Source organism: Vidua chalybeata, chromosome 3, assembly GCF_026979565.1.
Source record: "Vidua chalybeata isolate OUT-0048 chromosome 3, bVidCha1 merged haplotype, whole genome shotgun sequence".
NCBI classification, from domain to species: Eukaryota; Metazoa; Chordata; class Aves; order Passeriformes; family Viduidae; genus Vidua; species Vidua chalybeata.
The window spans coordinates 101580729-101606672 of NC_071532.1; positions in this window are offsets into that span (position 1 = coordinate 101580729).

Consider the following 25944-nt stretch of genomic DNA (forward strand, 5'->3'; position numbering starts at 1 on the left):
CTTCTACTTTGCATTCTACAGTTCATAGTTATTATTTAGATTTGTACTTACAGAACATGAAAGGGCCACTGCCTTTTATGTACAGGGTCCCATGCCTGAGTGGGGTCTCTGAGCAATTCTCTAATATTAACTAACAGTAATGAAAATCCTGATAAATAGAGTGATGCTTAGTCAGCAGGATTGCATTTGACCAACATGCCTAAGCCATTAATGAGAATAATTGTTGTACTAAAATAATTTCTATACCAAATCAGGGCATACGTATATGCCCATGCTGAAGCCTTAAGATATGAAATTACATATGAAAATGAATGAAATAAAATTGTTCTTGCCAGAATTGCAGTGGTTTTTCAGTTCCTCTGAAGTAGCTGGCATGCTGGCTTCCCATTGTAGCTGGGCAACACTGGCATGAGGTGAATTAAATTTAACAATATTTGCCAAATATATGTTCAGTCCAGACCTTCCACATGTTGTTCCCAGTGTGCATTTGTCATAACCCATGAAGACCCGGGCTAGAAACCATTGCTATCTGCATACAAAGATCAGCACCAAGTTATTTTTTTAAGAAGATATCTCAATCAGCAGGGGACTCCACTAACTTTTTTTTTTTCCACAATGTGCCCTCATTGCCTGTGTGTTTGAATAATCAGACATTTGACTGATCCTTTCATCTCTTACAGGGGGTTTGCAGGGACCCTCTGAACTAGGATGACAGGATTTGGAACCTGAGAGTTGGTGCTCTTTGTTTATTGTGGCCTATCACCAGTCAAATCCAGTGTGTAGGTTAATAAGGCTTAAACTTTAAGGGAATGGTGAGCACCTGATTGACAAGCCTGTGAATAAAAGTGCAGTGGGAAGTTTTGTGTTTGTGAAGTTAGTATGCAGGGAGACACAACTGAAGTTTAGAATGAATTGCAATCAATTATATAAAGGCAGGGAATCTCGTTTGATGACTTAACATCAGTTTCTGAACTTCAAATAAAATTTCAAAATATTTCATAGAGTTCCAATAAAATTCTAAGACATGGTTTAAATGATTGTTTATCTTTGCTTCTTTCTTTTTTTTTTTTATTTTGAGATACAAGTGTGTATCAGAAATCGTAAAGCACCAATATATAACATATAATGAAGTTCCTACTATGTATTAATTGGAATGATCTATCTATTAGGATTAACAAAAGAAGGTATTGTTCTACAGCTCCTTAGAAGTTAAAGACTTCTACAGCACTACAGTGCTTCAAGTTTTCCTAGACATGTGCCTCCAACAGTTTTTATTTTTAAATAGTTACATCCTGTGCTTGAAACACTCTTTCAGGGTTTTCAAGGGATCCTCTGGGACATGGTACCCAAATCTCAGTAGCCTTCAATTGCATCCATATGATTTTCATTTCCACGTGTGGTTGAAAATCACAGCCTCACTTGTCTTTATGTATAATTCTAAAGTTGATTGAAAATTTTTGAGCTATGCTGACTTCTACCAGAAAATACAGTTCCACAAAACCAAAAAACACTTGTCATGAATCTGTTAATACTGGGGTTTTAAAATTTACTATTATTATAAAATAAGAAAGTATTCTGGTTTTGATTTGATAATGTTAATAGAGTATCACAAATATAAAAGAAATTGTTTTTAAAAAATAAACATTAAATGTTCAAGAGAATATTTAATATTATATCAGTTCAATATAATTTAAACAAAAATTGTAATAAACTTTTTTCAGAATTTCTGTTCTACAGAATGTTTGATTTTTTCATTTTTCATCAACATTGTGAAAAGACACAGAGAAGTGAATGATTCAAGGAATACATCCTCTTGAAAGTATATTTCTACTGTTACTTCAAATAATATCTATAACATTTTCACTGAAAAATCAAATGCTCCCCATATTAGAGAATACAAAATGCTTTTGTAAGTAACTTAAGGGGGCCCGTTGGGGAATTCCTACCAAAATTATTGTTAGAAAATGAATTTTTGTATGTGCCATTTTGACAACACTTTCCACCAGGCAGGTTTCTCAGACTTGTAATGGCATTTATTGTCAAAAGCAGAAGGAAAAATCTACTCACTGAATATGGAGTACCAAGTTGCAGAGCCAAATAAAAAAAAGGAGGGTCTGATTTCAAAGCATTTTCTTGTGTTTACTCACTTTACAGTGTGTATGCAACTGCAGGACAAATGGGGAGCTGCTTTTGAATGTTTAAGAATGTTTTCTCTATTCTCATTGAGCACCACTGAGCTTGAGGAACCCAATAGAAAAACTGAGTTGGAAAATGAGGGCACAGTAGCTGTTGTAGACATCATCTTCTTGCACATGTTATCTTCTAGGACAGAGAAGGAGAGGAGGAGAACAGTATGCTTTCTGCCCTTGTAGCATTAGAGAGTTAATGAGATTGTCTCTGTAAACTCACGATTCCAAAATGTGTTACTGAGATGAAATCTGAGCATTGACTTACTGAATTTTGCAAACCATTTTAATAATGATGTGGATCATGTTTTTGCTGTGAAGTGCATATACATCCACTTCTATCTAGGACACATTAAACAGAAATAAAACAATATTGATACTGAGCTTAGACATCGGCCCAGTGGCTTACTTTTAAGAGAAGGCATTAAGATTGTCCAATTCAACATGTTCTGTCATGTAGGAGTTATGGAATTTAAACTTCAAAAGAAGGTGGAGTCAGGTCTTCCACTTTTTGAATAAGTTGTCTAAGCAGTTTGCTAATGTGAAAAGGTCTAAGGAAACATTGATTAGATGTATGATTGCACTGGACATCAGTAACATAAAGTCCTCTGTCCTACTGTTTGGGAACAATCCTTTGAACCAGATACTGGTTGTGATGTGAAGTCAGGCAATCAGTTTTCTCATGGGGACTTTCCCCTGCAAACTTGTTGGGAAAGGAAGCCAATTTTTTTCAGCAAGTTAGAGATCAGATATTGCAAGGAACCACTTAATGTTTTATATATGAAATGCAAAATTAAATTATTAAGATACTTGTATTTGTCAGAAGCTGTGTTCACACTTCTATTTCTAATCACAAAAAATGTTATGCAAAACTTGGTGCAGTCACCTTGTTTTTTAGCTGTCTTTTTAAGAGAACAAGAAATTCTTGATTACACACCTCTGAACAGAAGGGGATTACACATTTTCTTTCTGAGTGAACACAGGCACATAATTTTCAGCTCAATCCAGGAATTTCATTGAGAGTGACATCTCAGACATGACCCTAATTTTAGAGTTTAATCTAATGCTGCCTCCAGCTCCATTGTGCATACAGGATAATTGATGATTTTTCATGAGTGTCTTGTTTTCTCCATTGCATATAACATTTTGCCTTAGCCTAATCTCAGCAGTCTGGATCACCCTGCTGGTGAAAGTCGAGTGTCAGTTGCTTACTATTGGAGATGGCACAGAATTATCCAACAGCCCTCATACTGGCCAAAATCTGCTTCTGGTTGCCTGCCATATGAGCATTTATGTTGTAGATAATCCACTTGAAAAGCATGTGATTTGACATCCACAGTTTCTTCTTCCAGTGCTGCTTTCCCAATCCCCTGTGTTTTAGAACAAACCACATGAGGCAACATCAGTTTTTAGCAGAAATTTTTCTGCTTTTTTTTGTTTGGGAAATGAGCCCACATCATTACCCTCATTTCTTTGCTTAATATCTATAAATGAAGACTCTCAAGACTGTGGGATACTCAAAATTGTTTATGTTGCATTTCTTTGAATACACAGGATTAGTCTGGGGCATTTCTCTCACCCTAAATTGGCACGGGCTGGGTTATCTGCCCAAATGCTGGCACTTGTGCTCGAGAGTCAGCGCCTTTGATTCATGAAGCTTTGGCTTTGATGCAAGCATCCCTGTTACCTCTTGCACTAAGGATCTGGCACAACCCCTGTTGGTACTTCCATGAGGACATACAATGTTCCAAGCCTCCCCCACTGCGTAGACAATTCCTTAGCGGGGTAGGCTTTCCAAACACATTGTTTTAAAGAAATGAATCACTCATTCGTGAAAAATGGAAAAAAAAAGAGCACAAATACCATCAAAGCAAATTCAGGGGTTTGCCGCCCACATCACTGACATCATGCTGCCAAGCCAGAGAGCACTGAATAGGACTCCTTACAGAGTCCATCAATGCCACTCTTTAAATGGCAATTGCCTGAAGGGGCTGCTGGTTTGTGATATGAGGTACTTCTTCCTTAGCAGGAGAAAGGCAGCAAAGGCTGGGATTTCAGTGCAAGTCCCCTCAAATGGCAACAAAACACACGGCTGTTTGCCCTGCCAGGATGCCTCTTTTTCAAAGGACTTTCTTCTGGGTTTGGAGGGCAATTAATTTATACTAGGATGAAATATTTTTTAAAAGGAAAAGACCTGTCTAATCATCAGAAAGAACTTCCTTTATTAAACTGAAGATTGGATGAAAGAAGCAATGTGGACTTCTTATCATTTACGGACCAATTAAAATAGATCCAAGTGAGGTCTCTCCAAGTTAATCCCAGAGCTGGTGTGCTGGGGCGTGTGATGCAGGGATGCACTGAGCTGTCTGGACCCGAGCCAGGTCACATCTGACGTGCTGTTCCCACATCAGACAGGGCTGTGCCCAAGCTAATAAGCCCTGTTGAGAAATACAGTGACAGGTCACTGTGGCACAGTGCAGTGTCACACATGCAGTCTGCACTTAAAGGCACGAGTTCCCACTAGTCGTGGGATTTCTACCATCTGACCATTTTATGGAATAGACAAATTTCCAGTAATTCTGCAAATGTTTTTCACACTCTTCTGTGCCTTGACATTGCCTTTCCACTTCTTTCCTCTGATACTTTGTCTTGCTGGTGTCTCAGACAAATGACTCAACTTTTCCTGTGTTCCTGCTTCTCCGCACACCAAGTCTGCCAGGGTGCCTGTGAGCCTTCAGCCAGCTAAGGTGACCTGATAAGAAAACCAACATAATCAGGTTATAATAAAAGAACAGAGAGTGAAGCAGCAAAGAATTCGTAGCCTTTACATCTAGTTTTGTGTCACCTTGCTTCAGTTTCTGCTTGCCTCTGAGTACATCTGCATATTAGCTGCTCTGCATTTTCAAAACAAGCAACACTTACCCTGATGTGTGTAATGCACAGAACAGGGGATGCCTGGGGATTTGGGACACCACAGTAATGCAAATAATTAAAAACTAGAAATTGAGACTGGCAGTAATGATCTTTCACTGACCCAGAGTGGATAGATAAAATGATCAATGATGTCTTTCCCTTCTGTAATGTCAGCCAGACAATCCAAATTTATAATCAGCATAGGAAAACTGCTGCATATCACAACCATATGGCACTGAGAATACACATTATTGTACAGTAGCATTGCACTAATTTAAGGTCTGTCACCACTTCCATTATGGGGCTCTGTTTCCAGCAATAAGAAACTCTCACACAAGCACTTACCCCAAGCCGTACATGATCTCTGCCTGTAAAGGTCTTAGATCTCTAGATGCTTTAAATAACTTTTTATTTAAATCACTTTTTCTATTTTTTCCTTATATAAGTTAAAGTTCAGTTTTCCCCCTCATTATTCAAAATTCATTTTATTTAAGCTGATAAAACTCCATGATATTGGGAATGGTTAGGTCTGTTCCATCTACTATGGGCCACTTTTTAAACTGAAAGCAGTTTAAAATTAAGCATCTGGTGATTTTAAAAGCTATTGTGTATATACATAGAGAGAGAATTATAGTTAAATGGAAAAAAAATCATTAAAAATGAAGCCATATTGATTTCTGTGTGAACTCAAAGTTTTCATGAAGTTATTCTACATAAGGCTGGTCAGACTACATGACCTTGTTAGAGGAAAGAAAATAGTCTTTATTTTTCATCTGTATCAAAATCTGTGTACATTTTTGCATGTCTTAAAAATCCCCATTGGAACAACATGTATGTTTCCAAACTGGAAGCAGCTTTCTGGCACCCTAAATTTAGGGAAAAATCTGCAGTTAATCCACAAATGTTTTACAACCTGCCAAAGACATTATGCGCAGTGCAAAGGTGGCATCTCCTGTGGAAAAGGGATTTCCATTTTGGATAATCTCTCCATGGTTGACATAAGCATATCTCAGTCACTGCATAATCCCAGGTTCCATGCTGATGTGAGAGTAGCCATCACTCAGAAAGGTCATGCCATCGATAAATTAGCCCCAATTAATAACAAGTTGATGGAAAATTTTCTTCTGAAAGTTCAGGCGACCAAATCCTCTTTTGATTCCCAGTGGCACAGAGGCTGCTACAGCTGAGCTCAGGGGACCTGCACAGGCAACTCTCTGGAAAGCACTGGGAGGATGAAGTTGTTCAGCCCTAAGCCTGAAAGGGGCTGAAGTTGATCTCAGGGGGGAGGACCAGCTCTTATCTGCCCCAGAGCAGTCAGAGAAGTGGTTAAAGTAGTGATTAGAAAATAGTAAGAAGAGGGCAAATCTATCTGCCCATCCCCCTCACTGTTCTCCTAGCCTCCAGCTACTTTCAGCCCAGCGATTTCCTGAACTGGATGTGCTTTTTACGCACTCATTAATTCTCTGTGGATTTCAGTTCTGTGAACTTACAGCGTCTCTCCTTTAATCCATGGGAAATTTTAACCTCGAGATTCATTCTCTTGCTGTGAAAAACATCACATTTTTTTAGTAGTTAGTAAAAGTGAGTGCTGGCCCACAGCTTCAATGTGTCTCAGTAATGCAAACAACAATGGCATTACTTGGCAAAAATTTTCCATGTCCTTGAGGTGATTTACTCTGATGGTCAGGGTCATTTTCCTCTCAGTCAAAACTTTATTCCCATGAGGCAGCTGCCTGATTCTTACTAATTTTTTTCCCATTAAAAAAAAAAAAAAAATCATACCAAATTTGGGTATCTTTCTCATCAGAGAACATGGGATTTGTCCATATGACCCTTAGCCTATGCAGAGGTACCTGTGAGCTATATGAGCTCCTAAAGTGATCAATAGGAATGAATCTGTAGGACAGAAACACTTGGTGCTGAGGCCCTATATCCCGACCCTGCAGAATTTGGGAGAAGGACAGAGGGAGGGAGGAAGGAAGCAATCCTGTTTCATGACTGTTCTTAGGAGTGCACAGGGTGGACTGCTAGAGCAAATCTACCCATTTACTGACAACCAGCATCTGCTCTCCAAGACTATTCCAAAACACAGATCAAGGTGCAGAAAGAGGGAGCAATCCAGGTATGTTTCAAAAGCTCATTGATGATCCTAAGTACTGCAGATGCATCCATGCAGACCAGGGTGCAGCATGAGTGAGGGAGCCTAACTGAGCAGACAAGGCACCCAACGCTGCCTTACCTGAGCTAAATCCCTGGGATCCTCTGCCCAGCACCACTCTCCATTGTGCAGACACACAACGTGACAGCAGCTCTGCTCTCCTTCTTTCCTTCTGGTAAAGAAGGAGTTTGCACCACCTCACCTGGCAAAGTCTTACAGAGTTTCATCGAAGTCAATAGTGTCTACCTGGAGCTGAATATCTCAACTTCTGTTCAAGAAAAGGAAAAAGCTCAAAGTTTCTTGGCAAAAAGTATGCAATATGTTACAAGAAGAAAGATTTTTCAAGGAAACACATCACAAGGTGGTTGACCATATTTTTATCTTCTGTGTTGTTCAGTGTCCTGAGGTGAAACAGAAGCGTTAAGAAACCAGGAGAGTTTAATAAAACCAGCAACAAAAGAAATAGAGAGAGAACTTAAATCTTCTACTGAAAGACCCAGTCTCACACCAGCACAACCACAGGCTGTTAATATATAAGTCACTAAATTCTACGCTTCATTTTACCTCTGCTAAACACTACCCCAGAGTGCAGTTGTGATGATTTAATCTCTTCTACTCTTTCAATTTTTAAAAGTGAATCAAACAGCATAAGTTATCAAAGATGCAAACCTGACCCCCTGCGACTACATTACAATGCAGCACCACCTTCTGGCTGTGGGAAAACTCTTAGTGGCTACTTTACCTATTCCATTCTTCAGGGGCATCTGTTTCTTAATCCTTTATGGTGATTCGTTTTCATGGCTTCAACTATTCTACCTATGGATGTTTTTAATAACAGCTGCTATTTTTCAAATAGAAGAGACATTTCTAACATGGAGCATTTGGAAGGCTGCTTCTCAGCCTTTATTGAAGGAGCAATGTGTATGTTCATTTTTTATGATCTGTAATCACATGCTGGTCCTGGGAAACATGCCACAAGGGCCCACATATGTGAGTAGTGGCAGCTGAAAGTGCATAATTCATGAAGGAAACATCAGGATCGGAGGAAATGGCATAAATAGCTGATTGGCTTGACACATCTTATATTTTTTCCAGGATTTATTTCCTTTAAAAGATGTGAATTGTTTTTAAAAAAGAAATGTGTAGACTGCCAAGTCATAAGGTTCTCTAGGTCACTTACTTGTTTCTCTGAAAGCAAAGGCATTCTTCTGTTTTCATTCTGATTTAATTAGAATGGCTTTTTTTACAGTATGTGGTCTTTGTTCTTCTAGGTCTCTACTCCTCCACAGTTTTATTCAACCCTATTGTGGGTCCACATTGAAACAGAAAGGGCAGTCGAAACAACTTCATCTCAGAAGAAAATCCTATAAATACTGTAATTGCTGTGGAGTTTAATCTGGTTTCTTAACCTCTGATTCAGTTTGGATAGGTCTTAGGGCACAAAAGAAACAAATCAGCCATTTCAGCTAAAGGCTTCATTTGGCACGCATATGGACAAGGCTTAATGATAAAAAAGTGTTTAAAATAGAGAAACATTAGATGCTGCCCAAATTTCAGCTGGAAAAAAGAAAAAACCCCATGATTACAAAGGCAAATTTAGTCACATCCAATCTCCAAGAACATTTTGTAGAAATATCACAAACAACAGTGTTCTCAGGGTATTTCTACTAGAAATAATGTGAGAAAGAACATTCTCACATTACTTCCAGTCAAAATGCCATAAAAATGCACACTTCATAGCAAGCATTCTCATAGCATTTTAACAGCAAAGACCTCAAGGAAACATTTTCTCATGACATTTCCTCTGGAAGAGGGTGGAGCTGGATAGTTCTGCACTCCTCCACTCCCATCAGCATGGGAATGTCTCAGGGGTGAGCTCTCCAGTGAGAGCGGCAGGGCAAGGATTGCAGAGGACACAGAGGAGCAGGAAATCTGATGGGCTTCCCTCTGCAATGAGAGCACTTGCAAGAGAGGAAAGACTCCTCCATCCAAAAGAAAGTGATAGAAGAAAGGTCATGATAATTATATTACATACCCCAGAGTAACTCAAGGATGAGCTTATGTATACATCTGTATTTTCAACATAATACTCCCCATTAAAGTATGTATATGAGATAGAAAGTTATGACGGGGAAGGAAAGATACTTTGATTTGGGTTTTTTGGGGGTGTTTTAAAGGGTTTTATGTGCAAACTGTCCATGGGGAGTTTTCATGAAAATTTTTCTGTGGAAGCAAGTTGTCTGCACTGCACACTGCCAGTCTGAAAGAAATGAAATCTCAGCTTACTCAGACAAGAGAGAGACATGGTCCCTACTAAGTCAATGGGATAAGTAATAGGACACCCACACTAACTTGTCTGCTACAACTTGAGCTTACATCATTCTGGTGATGTAGGAAATCCTCAGTTCCAAGAATTTTGACTTCTCAGGGGTTTTATGAAGTCAGGCCAAGCGAGGTTCTGAGCAGCCTGGTCCACTTGCAGATGTTGCTGCTTGCTGCAGGGAGGTTGGACTAGATGATCATTAAAGTCCCCTTCTAACCCAAACTGTTGTAAAGATCAGTGATCCTAATTTCAGATGCCTCTGAGAGAGATTTCAGTAAGCAGAATGGTCAGCAATAATTTCAGCTTATTTCTCCCACCCAGCTACTGTACTTCAGCTGCCAGATGGAAGCAATGAACCAAGAAAGGACAGGAGAGCTTGGTCTTTTTAAACTGTTCTGTCTTGAGAGATTCAACTGTTAGACATATAAGAACAGAAGAAGTTGCTTCCCCTAGAGGCCAGTTCATGAGGTAACCCCACATGAATATAAGAAGAATAATGTAATGAACTGAAAACCAGGATCCCCCTTTTGTTTATAGACCACACAAGAGAAAACAGAAATGAGACACTGCTGTGTGAATTTTCTTCAGCTATGTCTTACATTGTTTCCAGAGTCAGTCCATCAAAAGTTCTTTTATTAACTCAAGTTTTTCAAATGTTCTATAGTTTCTCTGTTGTGGTTTATTTGGGGGCATTTATTTATTTGTTTGTTTGTTTGTTTTGTTGTTTCACTTTACTTAAACCTCTGTGTATGTGGTAAGCAGAGGGCAGTACCTGGATGTGGGGTGTGGAGGAGAAAACTCCACACCCCACAGGAGTGTATGGGGTGTGGAGGAGAAAACTTAGCAGGTCCACATTGCCCTTGAACAGGAGCAGAACAGACTGAGCTGCCTGAACACTCATCTCTGGTCACTGGTCACTGAGGTTAATAGAGCGCATGGTAGGGGAAAACCACAAACTTATTTCCTCTCCATGCTAGGTGTTTTCTACATGTTTAAAGTCAATATAAAAAAAAATGTCCAAATTCTCCTAATACAACAAGGTGGTTGATGTAACCCCTTGAGTATCTTAACTCTGACATTAGCCCTGATGTATTCTTCAGTTGAAAGCAAGGACCTCCTGCAGCTGGCAGACAGAGATGATTTGCTCTGAGAAAAAATTTTATCCTAACATATAAGATTGAAGACTGGTTGAAACAAAAGTGGAAGAAAGAGGAATTTCATGAACTAGAGGATTTTTCTGGATAAAAAGACATTTGAGATGGAAAATGAAAGATTCATCCATGCTATATATTTACTGACACACATATATCTCAACTGGTACTTATGATGATACAATGCTCTATTTTTATGAGTAATAAGTGATTTATAACATGATAGTGTTCTAAAATGTTAGTACATTACATATGCACATCATATTGATTTTCAGATTTGTATTACCTTAGGTTTCAGAGAAAGAAGATGCAATGTAAAAATTTGCAGATGTGTCAACAAGCAACATGATCCCTCTTTAAAATAGAAATAAATGGCATTTAGAGCTATTCATGGAATCACAGAATGGTTTGTGTTGGAATGGTCCTTAAAAGTAATTTCACTCCAGCCTTCCTTATCACGGGCCAGGACACCTTTCACTAGACCAGGTTCCTCCAAACCCTGCCATCCAACCTGCATTGAAGAGATGGGGCATTCACCACTACTCTGGGAAAACAGTACTTCACAATGCTCACAGTAAAGGATTTTTTCCTATTACTATTAATAACACAGAATTTATCCCATAGACAAATAATTAGTAACCACATCACTAATGGAAGTTATATTTCTTTGTTTTAATACTTCAGATGTTTAACTGCTCAAAACTATTGGCTAACCCACGCTCTTTTAGAAATTATAATGTTTAACTTGTTTGCTGCTTAAGCAAAATTGAACTGAGAGCAAAAGTTCATCATGCTAATGCTATATATAGGATGAGGCAGTCTCCAGACATTCAAATGTACAGTCCAGGTTGTAAATAGTGATTGCCAAATCAAATCGCACTGTTCTAGTTTTATAGCTGGCAGGGGGAGAGGAGGAGGAAATATAGACAACAACACAGATCTAAGGTGTCTTTTCAAATCTAATGGAGACTCAGACATCTGGAGTTTGTTCTGCAGAGAAGTGGGCCAAGAGTAGTCTTCCTTCCCAGTAAGTGGTTTCTTTCAGTATGTGTAACTTAAAAAAAAGTATGTGGGAGTACACATAGCATTTAATGACCTGAAGTGTTCTTTATTTGAAAGTATTTGAAGCCTCAGCAAAATTGCATAAACAAACTAACAGAAGAAAACCCTCTTGACTCAATGGTCTCTCAGATTTAGGTGGTTCTTTCATACTCATATGTTCAAGTAGGAACAAACTAGTAGAAATCTTTCTCTTTATGTGGAATATAGGATCCAAATCTTTCCTAAAGTTTCAAGTTTCAAAACTGCTTTTTGAAACCTGAGTTTGTTTATTTGCTTGGGTTTTTTAAAGCAAATCTCCCTGTAATTGCATGATAGTTTTTCCTGCTTCATGATGTGAGGGACTTAAAACAAACAAACAAACAAACAAAAACCAAACCAAAACAAAAAAAAAAAAAAAAAACACACAAAAAAAACCAAACCAAATCCAATTGTTCTCAACAGTTTTCCACCTTTGGTATAGTAACAGCCAATGTGTCATTTATAGAGGATTTGGAGCACAATCCTTCAATTTATAATTAGAGCTGGTGGTAGGCAATAAAGTATAAGTGTTTAGAGACAGAGGTTATAGAGGATATCTCCTCTAGAGTGTTTCAATCCGAAATTCCCTGTCTTTGTATTAAGGGAATAATCCCTATGGTTTTTCCAGCATCCCACTTGACTTTAGTGGGGCTTTGTTACTTGTACTATCTGCATAGACTTTTGGGGATGTGGTCCTAAAATCATCTGCAAGGTGTTTGAGAAACCCTCACTTCATTTTAGAAGGCTGACATCATCTCCCATTCATTTCACCCACATATCATTAAAGGAAAATCACTTCCAGAATTGTTATTACTAAAATATAAATCCATTCTTCAGTAATTCTTCAGTAAGCCCTGCCTCAAATTTAAAGCACCAAGTGCATCTTGACGTTGTCAATACTGAATATCTGGAAGTCCATAGAAATTCCTGTTTGGCTCGACAGTGTAAGGGTAGCTCATGAAAGAGTCAGCCTTGTTCTGTAATGCTACTTGAAGTGCTGCTCCACTGAATGGCTGACAATTTGAAATCATTAAAAAGCTAAGACAAAAAAAGAACATTTGTGAGCGAACATAATCATATTAATAAGAAATAGAAAGACATGAGGAAGCTGTTTGGAATTTAAACTGAAGTTCTTGAATGTTATTTCTGCAGTATTTGGTGAGCTCTGATTAACTGGATAAAATTATCAAATGGAAAAAATCCAGCTGGAAATTATGTCTGTGAACTTAGTGATGAATCTCTCAAGAATACATTGTCTCCATCTTTCCAGGCATAGAAAAGCTGTGAGCTGTGCAGCCAGTGATCTATTTATTTAGGAATTCTTTACCCCTTGTTTAATTACCTAGATAATTTAGCTGCATTATTTCATATTTCAAGTGCTGTTTTTCATATCTCTTTTTGTAGTCACTGAAAAGTCTTGTGCAACATCCTCTCTCTGTTCCTTTCTGGTTGGACTCATAACTGTAGTAAGAATAATTCTTCATTAAATTTTTGACAAGTCTAAATTTCATTCCCCCATTACCTTGCTGGAAGCAGAGGGATTGTTCATGGGAATGTTTTCTCAGCAGTGTGAGGGAAGACTCTGTATCCTGGCAGTGCCGAGAGCTTGTCAGGATGAGGCTGCTCTGACATGATTAATACAAGCTCATGTTGCTGAGCAACCTTAATGAAGCTAAGGATAATCAACCCACCGCTTGCACAGATCTCTGGACTTGTACTTCCCCATGTGTTTTCTGTCATCCAAATCCTACACTGTATGAAGGTACCTGAATTAGCCCTGGAATGTGACATAAAGGAGCCAACGGAGAAAGTTGGAGAAACTGATTAAAGGATTTAAGATTTCAAAGGCCATGATCCATCTGGATTGGCTGTTGAAGAGGGTGAGGGTGTCCAGAGATGGCAGAAGAAGGATCCCCGACCTTCCTGACCCTTTAGTGAAAAGAAGGGATGAGAAAGCAAATGTTGTGTTCATTTGTTTATTTTTCTTTGTGTGATTTAGACAAGGAGAAGGGAATAGAGCTCTCTGGGTGGTCCTGAAGCTGGTTTCCTCATGAAAATGGGAGAAGGTTCCCCTTTTAAACATTGTTGTGAATGGGTGATGGGAGAAAGAATTAAAGATTAAAATTTTTGTCTTTCAACACAGTTTTTCTCTACCTTTCTTCATGGATGGTCCATGGTTCTGCTAAAATAGCTTCACTTAGCTCAGAAATGAGCTTGCTGGAAAAACCTCCCACTTCTATAATTGAGAGGATCAGAGACCAATCAATGAGAGACAAGGAAAATTACAATTGCTGGCCTTTCATCATTTTACACAGGTATGCCTGTGGTGCGGTGACACAATATCATCTCAATCCTCTGCAAAGTTTTATGCTGTATTGACTAACAAAAAAAAAAAAAAAAGAAAAAAAGAAAAAAAGTGCATAGTATTAGTTTCCCTTTCCTGGGAATTTTTATTCCATTCATGAAATGACTGCAGAATGCCTGTGTCTCACTCACCAGACAACCAGATGGGCAGTACTGCTCCACTGTCCCATTCCTGTCCAGCATCCTTTCCGGAGTCACCTGAGTTCTCCTTTTTCAGTGTTTTTCTATTTCATGGCACTCAGGAAAATCGTGTGATGAGGACAGCCTGGTGGACATGCCACGCACTGTCACACGCAGAGGGACTGGGATGGATGCCTACCTCTCCTAGGTGAAGCCAATAACTGCATATGGCAGTGGGATGGCAAGGACCAGGTGGAGCATGCTCATCCCTCTGATTACTCAGTCAGTGCCCTGTAGATGTAAGTGCTGCAGAGCCTGTCTCAGTCCTGGCAGATTTTCAAGGAAAAAGATATTCCCCATTAAACCTGTGGGAAAATATCCATGTGAATTAATGCTTTGATTCTCAGGGGAATCACTGTAAATATTCCAGCTCTTTCTGTTCCAAATGTGGATGTGTGATAGATACAATGACATGTTTCCTTAGAAAACTGAGTGCTGCCATCCCAAGAAGACAGTCCAGGGGCCTCATGTATTCTCTTTCTTCTTATGCTTGGGCTTCTTTTGCTAAACACTGGGAAATTAAAACATTCAGTATAACATCAGCTCTCAAAGGTTTTGGTGTGGGAAACCACAATATGCCATGAATTCTTTTTTGTATATGTGCATATTATGTATCCTGCAGTAAGTGTTCATACTGACACAGACTTTTTTGAGGTGAAACATACTTTTTCAGATTGGAACTTTGAAACTTAGTGTCTTTGGTCTTTTCCTGGAGTGTCCTTCAAAAATAGTTTTTGATAACAGAGATTTCAGAACACTCATCATGTGCCATGGTCTCTGTAGTCTGAGGCATATTAGGACACATTCATAATTTTTTTGATCCCATGTGAATCCATTGACTTTAGTAAAATATCAGCAATTTACAGGAGGAAAAATTTTGACCATCTGTGATAAAAGGTTGCAAATGGCAAATAAATAATTTCATGAAGAGCCATTGTGCTTGGAGTTATATAGACACATGATGTCTACAAATCACTGTATACTATCCAGCAAAAATCTTGAGCATATAGATCATTATGACATTGTGAAACAGCAGAACTGCTGTTGTCTTGGTAGATGAGTCAGTGTTGGATTTTTAATTCCCTTCTGCTGCTGGCTAAAATCTTTTCCAGGAATATAAATATCAGATGGCTATGTGTGAAGATTATGAAATGCAAAAATTTCTGAGTTACTCTGTTTAACATGAAAGAAATATTTTGAAATGCACCTGTAGACAATGAAGGACTTTATAACTGCCTTTTTTAAAAATGAAATGAAACATTGGAAAATAAAGGTAAATCTTTCATATTTCCCTCTCTCTGGATAGTGGAAACCAAACATCTTGTCTAGAGTTAGGGAGTATTTGAACAGCACTGATGACAAAGGAGTTCAGGTACCACAGGTCCTTGTCACCTCAGCAATCAGGAGAGAGGGCAGCCTTGCTGCACAGTGTTGCACAGGAACTGAGAACACATTTTGAGCTCTGTTTAATTGCAACTCAGATGAGTCATGGACACTTAGTCCTCACTTCCTAATTCTGGAAGCAAAAATAAACACTTGTTTGAGGTCACTCTTTAAAAGTAGCCTCAAACATAGTGACCATAGCTAATTGTAAATTACTTTTATTTATTGACAGTTTGCATAGTTTAGAGAGGAATTACTAATATATCACAGACCTTTTAACTAGAAATAAGCATGCTCAAGGCAGACAGCTGTTTTTAGTGTCAGCTGGGAAAAATGCCCCAACCACTCGTGTTTGATGAACAAACATTCTTTCTTGATTGTCTACACTCATACCCATCTGTTAGGATGGCATGATGCCCAGGCAGAAGCTGGGCAAAACTTTTGCCTTGGGCATTAACAGTGAGCAACAATAGGTTTAGATGGGCAGTATGAGTAACACTGCATATAAAATGTCTCAAGCTTCAATTTTCTGCCAAGCAAGGCACAAAAGCTTAGAAACAAATGTTTCCTCATACATCATTTGGGATTACTGAGTCCTCAAAAGCAAATATTACCTAAAAAAGCCCATGTTCTGGGGTCACCAATATATCACATACAAGTTGGTGTTCGGCTCAAAGTGATTACCTTGTTAGAGGAGAACATTGTGGCTGGTGCACAAGGTGGGGAGAGACACTGCTCATGTAGACAAATGCTAACTTCACAGCCAGGAAATCCACTTTAGAAGCACAGGACCAGCTGCTGCCTCAAGCAAATGGTCTTTATTTCCTGGAAAACATGCAGTCAGCAAAAGAAGAAGAACCTGGCTAGCCAGCAGCTGAAAGGACATGAAAATAAGGAGCCAGTAACATGAGATTTAATGCAAGAGAAATAACTAGAAGACCAAAGAAGAGAGCTTATAGGATCATAGAATCATTTAGTTTGGAAAAGACCTTTAAGATCATCAAGTTCAATCATTAGCCTAGCACTGCCTTGTCTCACTGTGTGGGACAGACTCTCTTTGTAGGTAGCTTTAAAAGGGATGAGTTAAAATCACCAATCAATAAAAAGAGAAGATATAGATGTGATGACAGTGATTTAGATGAAACTATAAAGTCTTTTTCTCTTTAAACAAACCTATAGGGCAGAGCTATTAAATTTTAAAGCTTGTTTTACCAAATCTAGAAGTAGATACTTTCAAGATATAGGAACTCACACAGAGCAAGACAGGGTGAACTCTTTCCTGTAATTGTGCTCTACATCTACTAACATTTAATGTTTTTTTCTGAGCTACAGCAGAGTCCATAGAGAAGAGCTTTAGCTGTCTCCTTCTTCCACCACCTCCTCCATGCCTGGCTGTCTGTGCATTGTTCTCAACACTCTTTTAATCTCCCCTCAAACATCAGGCTCTCTGCAAGTTGTCACTGGCCTTAGTCCTACCACCTCTTACAATCTAGAAGCTTGTTCCAGGTTGTGCCAATAAGACTCACCTTTAATAGTCTATGCACATCCTATCACTCATAAAGGAGACATAAGCTCTTCCTTCCTCCACAGGGCAGGAAAAAAAAACATCTAGAGTAGTCATAAAAATTATTTAAGACAAATCAGAACATATAAATAGTGAGCAAATAAAGAAAATATATTGAATGCTAACATATTTACAGAGCTCTAAATAATTTAGTTAAGTTAGAAAGGTACCTTTCCTTATTCATATAGTTCTTACATCTGTTCAATACATGTGAAGGGAAAGTAGTCTGTGCTGTATTTCCAGGAGAGACAAAAGTACTGGAAATTTCTAAAAATGAGTTCTGAGTCCAAATTCTGTGTCCAAATTTGCTTGCTATAGTTTTGTTTTGTTTTTTTTTTTAACTTATTTAACTTCTCCAAGGTGTAAACATACCATTTCACAGCATACATGTGGAAATATTACTCCTATTCTGAACTTCCAACAGTCTCCAGTTTCAGTTTTACTGAATTAATGGAGGACTGGCTATGTGTAAGTGCATTTGGTTGCTAGGTTGGTTGTCAACCTGATTTGCTTGAAGAAATGTTAAAAAAAATTGCAAGGAGGAACATGCTCACCATGCTGTTTTGCAAACAATTTTTTAATCTCAGTTATATCTTTTGTGGATTTCTGGGATCCTGATCTCATATGTTGACAGGAACAACATATTGTTTTGCATACTGCTTGAAGAAGTTAAGTGCTTTACTTCATTATGTGCAAATTCTTACATTACAGTTCAGTTTCTATCATGTCTGAGTGCCTCCTGTGTGCATTACACAGTGCAAAAGCATTGGCCACATGCAATTCTTTCATCCTATCCTAAAAACGAGTCACAATAATCATCAATAATTCACTCTGAAATATAATAGTTTTTTCTTATATATATAATACTTATATATAATAGTTTTATATATAGTTTTTAATATATATATAATATATATTATACATATATAATAATATATATATAATATATATATAATAGTTTTTTCTTATATATATTTTCTTTCACATATAGAAGTCTGTGGATATCTGTGCAGATATATGTAAATATTGCTCTCTGGACTGTGCAGAGATGACTCTTTCAAATAAATAAATAAATAAACTTTGCCTTTGAAGGCAACTATTAAATTAACACTGGCCTGTACTTTGAGTTGTAGTAATTTTTTTTGTTTCAATTTTTTTTATTATTGTGGTTTCCATGGCAAAATATTTTACTAAAAACAAAACAATGGCCTTGTTTTGAGCAGCCTTTAATAAAAATCACAGCTCAGCAATTTTATTACACCTTGCTAGGAAATGTCTGCTGGGTTCTGTTTGACAGGAGCAGGGCTGCTCTTGGAGAGCTGTAGACAAGGACATGAGCCCAGAATATATTGGCTTTGTACTTCAATTGATACAAAATAGGAGCTGACTATACAGACCAGTTCCTTCTGCAACACAGGCTCTTCTGAGCCTGCAGAGACAGCTGTGAATCTTTCCAAGGACATTTCTTGTGAGTAGGTTCTCTGGGAGCAGTGTGTGCACAGGCAGAGTGCTTGACTCGGTGAGGATGTTGGGTGCTGAGAGAAACCAGCTCATCTTTCTTTGATGAAGATCTAATTTATAACAATCTGCTTAGAGGTCCTTGCAAACTCTTGCACAGAACAAAGTTGAATAAGGAAGCCAAGCTCACTCTGATTTCAAAAAGCTGCTGTTTCTTGGCAGTTGGGAAATTTGGGCTTCTTTATCAAAGCTGAAGCACGCATAGATATTCCTTATACATTTTCTGTCATTCCTGGCCCTTACAATTAATTAACTCATCTTTTACCATTATGTAATACATATATATGTAGAAAAGAGGTAACTTAAATCTAGATGAAGTCAATAATGGCTCTTACAAGTCTTTTATAGGCACAGGTATCCTTAGGTAGCTCAAAGCCTTAGGGTTTCCAGCAGTAAAATCTTCTTAAAAGCTTCTTATTGTCTTCCTCTACAAATAAATTAATTACATGGATACTTAGATTTGTATATATGGAGATGTAAAAAGAAGGCACTTTGGTTAAATTGGAGTATATCTTCAGAGCACGTTTGGTTCCAGAATAGTTGGGAAAAATGATGAGTTAGTGGCTGCTTAGTATAGAAGACAGTGGAGTAATTTTGTTTGGAGAATGTATTTATTAATACAGAAATAAATCTTGTTCCATAGCTGTAGAAAAAAAAGAAAAAAAGTGCAATCTCTTGAAATTACATTACTGACTATGTAGTCTCTCTGTAGCAACAGCAGGGGCTATTTCAGGGGCTATTAAGAAGAGACGCTCATGAATCTCCATGATTTATTGTGTTTTTCACCACATACAAGTCTTTCTTTTTCTAAAAAAACCACAAATTTGTGACACATAGATGCCAGCTGCAGCTCTGAATGGTGGATTTGGATCTGCAGATATGAAAGCCAGATCGAACAGCCCCAGGCAGCTCCACACCCCAGACCGGACCTTTCCTTTTCCCCCTCCAAGTAGCTCCAGCTGCAGTAATCAGTGCTCAGCTTAACTCTTTCAAGGCTCCTAATTCTCCACAGAGTTTGTACCTGAAAGTGAATAGTCCAAATTGCCTTTTTGGAGAATTATGAATCTAGAATACTGCTTATTCAGACTTAGTTGCATTTTAGGATTTTAGAAGTAAGAAGCTGGCTTTTGAGTCTTGCACTGGACATAATCAAGGTATTAATTATTTGTATCACCATAAGTGCAATTTAGTTGCTGAAAAAAACAGCTGTATATTTTAAAACTACAACAACATAAAGCCAGAAAGTGAGGCAATTGAAGTAAAACATAAATGAAAATTGTAGCTGGGAGCATTCTAGAAGAAATAACCCAATGACTCTTCAATATGTGTGTGTGTATCTGTGTGTATGTGTGTGTGCACGCACAGAGATGATACCATACCTCACACAGGATTGTCATTGTCTATTCATTCATTAGAAGTAATTATTTTTAATTTTTGTCCCCACTGACCTGTAGGCAGATGGTTAGCATGAATGCCATTTTTATCTGGACACCAGATCTGGCCAGACCACAATCTGTTGGATTTGATCACTAAACTGGCAGCTGCATTACAGACCTGCTCTTTTCTTTTATTGTCTCCAGGGACTGCAGATTGGATGCACTGAATGTGAACTTCTGCAAAACATGGGGCTTTTTGTCATTTTCACTTTGCTTTCTTTTTATGACCATCCGGTAAATATCAGCACAGCTAAAAGCTGATTGAATCAAACTGTACCAAAAAAGCAATTTTAGCTACAAAATTATTTTTTTGTTTATACAAAAGACAAGAAAGTAAATGAGGCTTTAAAGAACAAATATACATGTGCAAGTCAACATGAAAAGGTAATTCAGTGAATTCTAAATTGGAGTTTAAAAAACTCCAAACTATATATGAACACTATTCTTATCTAAAAACAGAGGACAGGGTGTTGTGGAACACATTTCTGAAAAGCACAAAAGGACCAAAGGCATTTTGTAATTGTATGGTTTGCACATGGGAAACTTGTGTGATCAGTAATACCAAGCACTTCTATATGACACAGTTGCATGACGTACAAGAATAGACAGAGATTTTTGTCCAACCTTGCTCTCACTAAGGCTTGAGAAAATGCATAACTTTAAACATATGAGTATTATCCATATTAAAAGACATGGTATACACTATACTGATTACATTTTTTCTAAGTGTGTTTGTAAATCTGTTTTATCAGATTTTTTTTTTTTGCCTTTTTTGGTATTTCTTAGTTTGGCAAAATGATTTAAAGCATAGTGGAAGTTGTGCCTCAGTAAAGACTGAAATGTCTTTCGATGTTCTCTATTCAGATTAAATAAAAGAAAAATTTTGTTTTAAATATACTGATTGCTATGTTGCATTTAAAACTGTCAGAATAAATTAAATTATTTGTATCTTAATGTAAAAGGCATCTATTCATTACAGAGAGCAATTGTTCTCCCTTTACAAGATGCAGCAATGTCAAATCCAGATTTGCTCTGTTGTGGCTATCTGATGTTTATCACATGACATGTAAATACTTCTTGCGACACAAGAAATTTCACTTTTTACCATCAGACTGTGCAACTAGAATTCAGAGACAAGTTCTATATCTTACAGGTTTGGATATATTTAGGCAGAATGTAACTGTCACTTACCTTACCTACTTTTAAAACTTATCCCTGTTGCATTCCAGTGTTGCATACATAGGTAGGGAGACACAAATGAAATAAAATTACGTGTAGTTAAATGCCATCAGAAAGAGTAACTTCTCATGAACTTTTTTTTTAATTTCTACACTGGTGAATAGACCACTGTGAGCCAAACAGACCATTCTCGTTCCTCTACTTTGACCTAAGAAATGAAGAGGAAATCTTGTCTTGCTCAACAGACTCCTTATGCATTTTTTCATTTTAATATCACATATTAAATTGAACATAAGCAGCATAAGGAAATGTTGCATCCTGGACTTTGGGTTTAGATCAGGGTTCTGATGTGTGTTAGCAGAGTCTGTGTACCCGCGTGTATCTCCTGTGTTTTTCCCCGTGTATCCCCCGGGTTTTCCCCCCCGCGGTAGCCAGTTCCTGGGTTGCCTTACCATACAGGCCCGGCTCCCATCCCCCCTGTCCCTTCCTGTGGCTCCTTTCCTGCTGTTACCCCTCCCCCGTGGCCGGGGCCGCCCTGGGCCCCAGCGCCGCCCCTGCCGTGCCCCTGTTGGCTTCCCCAGACCACGTGACACCCCCGCTCCACCCCCGATAAAAGCCCCACGCGCCCGGGGCCACGCCGCCATATTCCCCAATACAGGAACGGGGAGCACCCCAATAAAATGCTCTCAGCTCCTGCCGTGGGGAATTTGGTCCTTCCTTCACCCCCTTTATCGAGGTCCTTCGTGCGCAGCAGTAGAAACGGCCGACCCACCTTCCTGGAGCACGTGGCGCCCGGGAACAGCAGCGGGACTGGGACCGGAGGAGCTGCGGTGCCCTGCCGGGCATGGCGGCTGCTCCAGAGCCAGGAGAAACACCAGAACGCCGCAAGGAAAAGCACCTTACACAGGTGTTTTGTGTGTTACAGTCAGATGCACTTTCACTTAGTGCTCCCCCCAATGTTTTCCTGGACAGTTGTACAGTAGGAGGGGCAGAGAAGATGCCAGATTCAGATCTTGCACTTCCCAGGTAATCATTGAACTTCCTAGAGAAAAAATTATTTTTCTCCTGTTAAACATCTGCCTCCAATAGGGAATTAGTTTGACATAAGCTGGTGAGTAAATACTTAACAAGAAAACCATGAGTACAGGTACTTACTTAGTAAGTTTACCAACCTAATTTTGTTCTCCTGGCTCTCTCTAAGTCTACTATTCATGTCATGTTTAGAAAACTTAGTTGCCAGAATTACTTTCTTTACTGCAAGTAGAAAGTTAGAGATAATTTTAGAAGATGATTTATATCACTTGACTCTCCTCTCTGCAAATTCAATTCTCTCTGGTCCTAGTCCATATGAGAGAAATAAAGATTCAGTGGTGAGAGTTCACCATCCTCACTAACAATCCAGTGCAGATTGCCGCGTTGCATTGCAAAAGTGTATGTGAAAAAAAAAACATTAGAAGAGACGACACAATAGAATTTAAGGCTACAAAAAGCATCAATGATGATTAAACAAAAAAGTGTGCTTGACAACAATTAATCCTAATGAAATTGTTTTTTCTATGTTTTTTCTAGAAATCAGTAGAAAGGTTACTTATAGGTCATTTAAGAAAGCACACACTTTTTATACCCTGGACAACTGAACTAGTGCTGTGCTTTCAAAGCTATTTTTGAGGTTAAAGCAGTCAGCTTTAACAACCTGTTGTGAGTGCTGGGAATATCCAAGGTAGACCTGTTATGAGAGAAGTATATTTTATATTTTCAAAGATAGACTTGAGTGGCAGGAGCTTGTGCAGGTGGTCCCAGAGCAGCAGGGCTGGGCTCTCCCAGCCAGGTGAGCAGTGCACACAGGCTTAGAAGAAGATGCAAAGACACTGACAAACACTTTACACTCACCCATGTGCTGTTTATATGCTTTGGCATCGAGAACCAGCAATCTTTTCCAATGTTTCAGCAAATCTATCACGCTTGCCAACTTTTAAAATTCAGAAGTGGACCCTGCCTCTCCAGCTGCCATTTTTTAGGCAAACAGAAATATCTACCAGAGGCCTCTGATGACTCACAGTGACTCCAAAACAATACGTGAGATTTGCTGTGCAAGTGCAGATGTGGTGGCTGGTGTATGGACTGCATGTCCAAATGTGCCCTGATGTGTCAGAATCCCTGCACACAAGACAGGATTGCTCTGTGGCTGTGCCTTAGATTACACCCAGCATTCAGAGATGTTCAAAGGGACAAAACATGCAAATGTTTTAGAGCTGGCAAGAATACAGTCATAGCAGATCCCACAGCAGAAGCTTTCTGAGTATTTCTGGAAACAGGAATTTTTCTTTTCTTCTCCTTTTCCAGGGGAGGAAATGGCACTTCTCAAAATAGAAATTTTCATTGTCATATAAAATCATAAATTCTTTGACTCTTTTTGACCCTCAATATATCTAACAAAATGAAATGCATCTAAGGACACAACCCTTGTTTGGAGGTTTTCATCCTGAGAAGCTTAAGAAGCCATATTTTCACAGAGTTTAAAGTCACTTCAGGCAAGGAGAGAGAAGACAAGATTGTATTCAACCTTAGGTATAGCAGCAATGATTGCTACTCTTGCACTGTAGTAATAAGACTTATTATTGTTTGTCCCAGGACATTTTATGAGATGCAGAAATATTGGTGGGACCTTTCCTCTAAGCCACATCCCTGCTGGCATTGGGGGGTTGATACCGTTTGTACCACACACCTCAGCAGGCTGACAGGCAATGACTTCCAGTCGGACACAACTGGGAATTTCCTCAGAGCCCCCCCTTGCCAGGAGCGCCCATCATCGCCCCTCCTGGCCCTGCAATCATTCTCACATCTCCTATTTTGTAACAGCTGGTAAAGTTCAACTTGCTGTCACATGAAAGGGAGCAAGAACACAAGAGCAAGGGCAGCAAACTGAAATGGGAGGGTGCTCAGGAAAAAGGGGGGAAAGAAAGAGGAAATTCATTAAATGAATATCTGGCTGCTGCAAAATCTCTTAGTACATTAACCCAGCATGGGGTCTGAATCTCTGTTGCAAGGCCCTGACTGTGTCCACTGTTGCTTCATTACTATTTTATTGATTTCAGAAGGGAATATAAATCTAGAGCAGCCTGACTGCCTTAGCAAAACACAGGGCTGACAAAGTTAATGTGCTAAAAGAAGGGATATTTTGGAATCAAAACTGAGGTAAAGCCAGTCTGTAATGTACTGTAGTTTGTCTACAAGGCATCTCCTTTTTAAATTATGCTATGTTACCATTTTCAACTCTTCCAAAGAATCTAAAGAACGTGGGACAATGCAAAACTTCCTCTAAGCAGAGAAAGCAGCGCCTTGCAGACAAAGTCATCGCAAAGTTTCCCAAAAAAAGGGAAAAAGTTTTTAGCTCTAAAATCACTCAATACAAGGGGAGTTTATTCTCACTACCGAAATCAAATACCAGTAGAGACCTATCACAGAGGTCCTCCCAGTGATAAATGTTATAAATTGATGTTATAATTGGTACTGTTTTATTAACTAATTGTATCAACTGGACCACTCAGAGGGCTCATTGCCAATTTTGGGGGATGCAGTTAAAAAGAGTATTTCTGCCAGTTTATTGCCTTTGCACCCCTGGGACCGCTGAGCTCCCACTTCAAACAGAGTGCAGAATTCTTTTGCCTCTGACTAAGTAGTGCATCAGCCTTGAATCACTTAGCTGGGTCCTACATACACAAAAAATTTAACATCCAGATTGTTACAAGAAAGCGAAGGAGGTTTGGCATTTTGACACCAAACACTGATAGTTTTGCAATCACATGTGTGAGTTTTTCCTGTGGAAAGGAATGCAGAACTAGAGGAGCTCTTGTGGCTACTGAACTGGAGGTAAGTACACTACTTTCCATCAGTTGTTAACCTCTTTACCCTCTGCCTTTGCTCCAGATGTTTCCTTTCCTTCCTCAAACTTCTAAAGTGAAGTAGCAGTATGTGAGAAACTCTGCAACAGGAGAAACTGGAGGAATCCAATGCACAAAGAGGATCGTGTTATGTTGGGGCCAATGCTCACATCTCAGCAAATACAAGTACCTGAAATTTTAGGTATTTATTTAGAAACTAAGCACAGGCACAGTGCCAGACCTATTTGGTTATGGCAGGGCACCTTTTCCATCAGGACTAAAACTGTTGCCATGTAAGGCTTAGCAAAATTCTGTAGCCAGCATACAGGGAATAAAACAGCCCCAGCATCACCTCATTCTGTCTTCTAACAGGTTTAAGAATGCTTAGAAAAACCTTTGGAACTATTCATTTTCTTAATTGAGGTCGTGGTAGTCATATAATGCACAGCCATTTTTTTGACCTGGCCAAGATCTTGGTCTCATCTACTTTCTTCATTCCACTGTTTAATCACAAAGTTGCATGGAAAAATATTTTGGTGTTTCTGGCTTGAATTTCCCATTCTTTATACATCCTTCTTCGTATTCCAGGAAACAGAAGTTCCTATTCATCTTCCCTGGACTTTTGTTT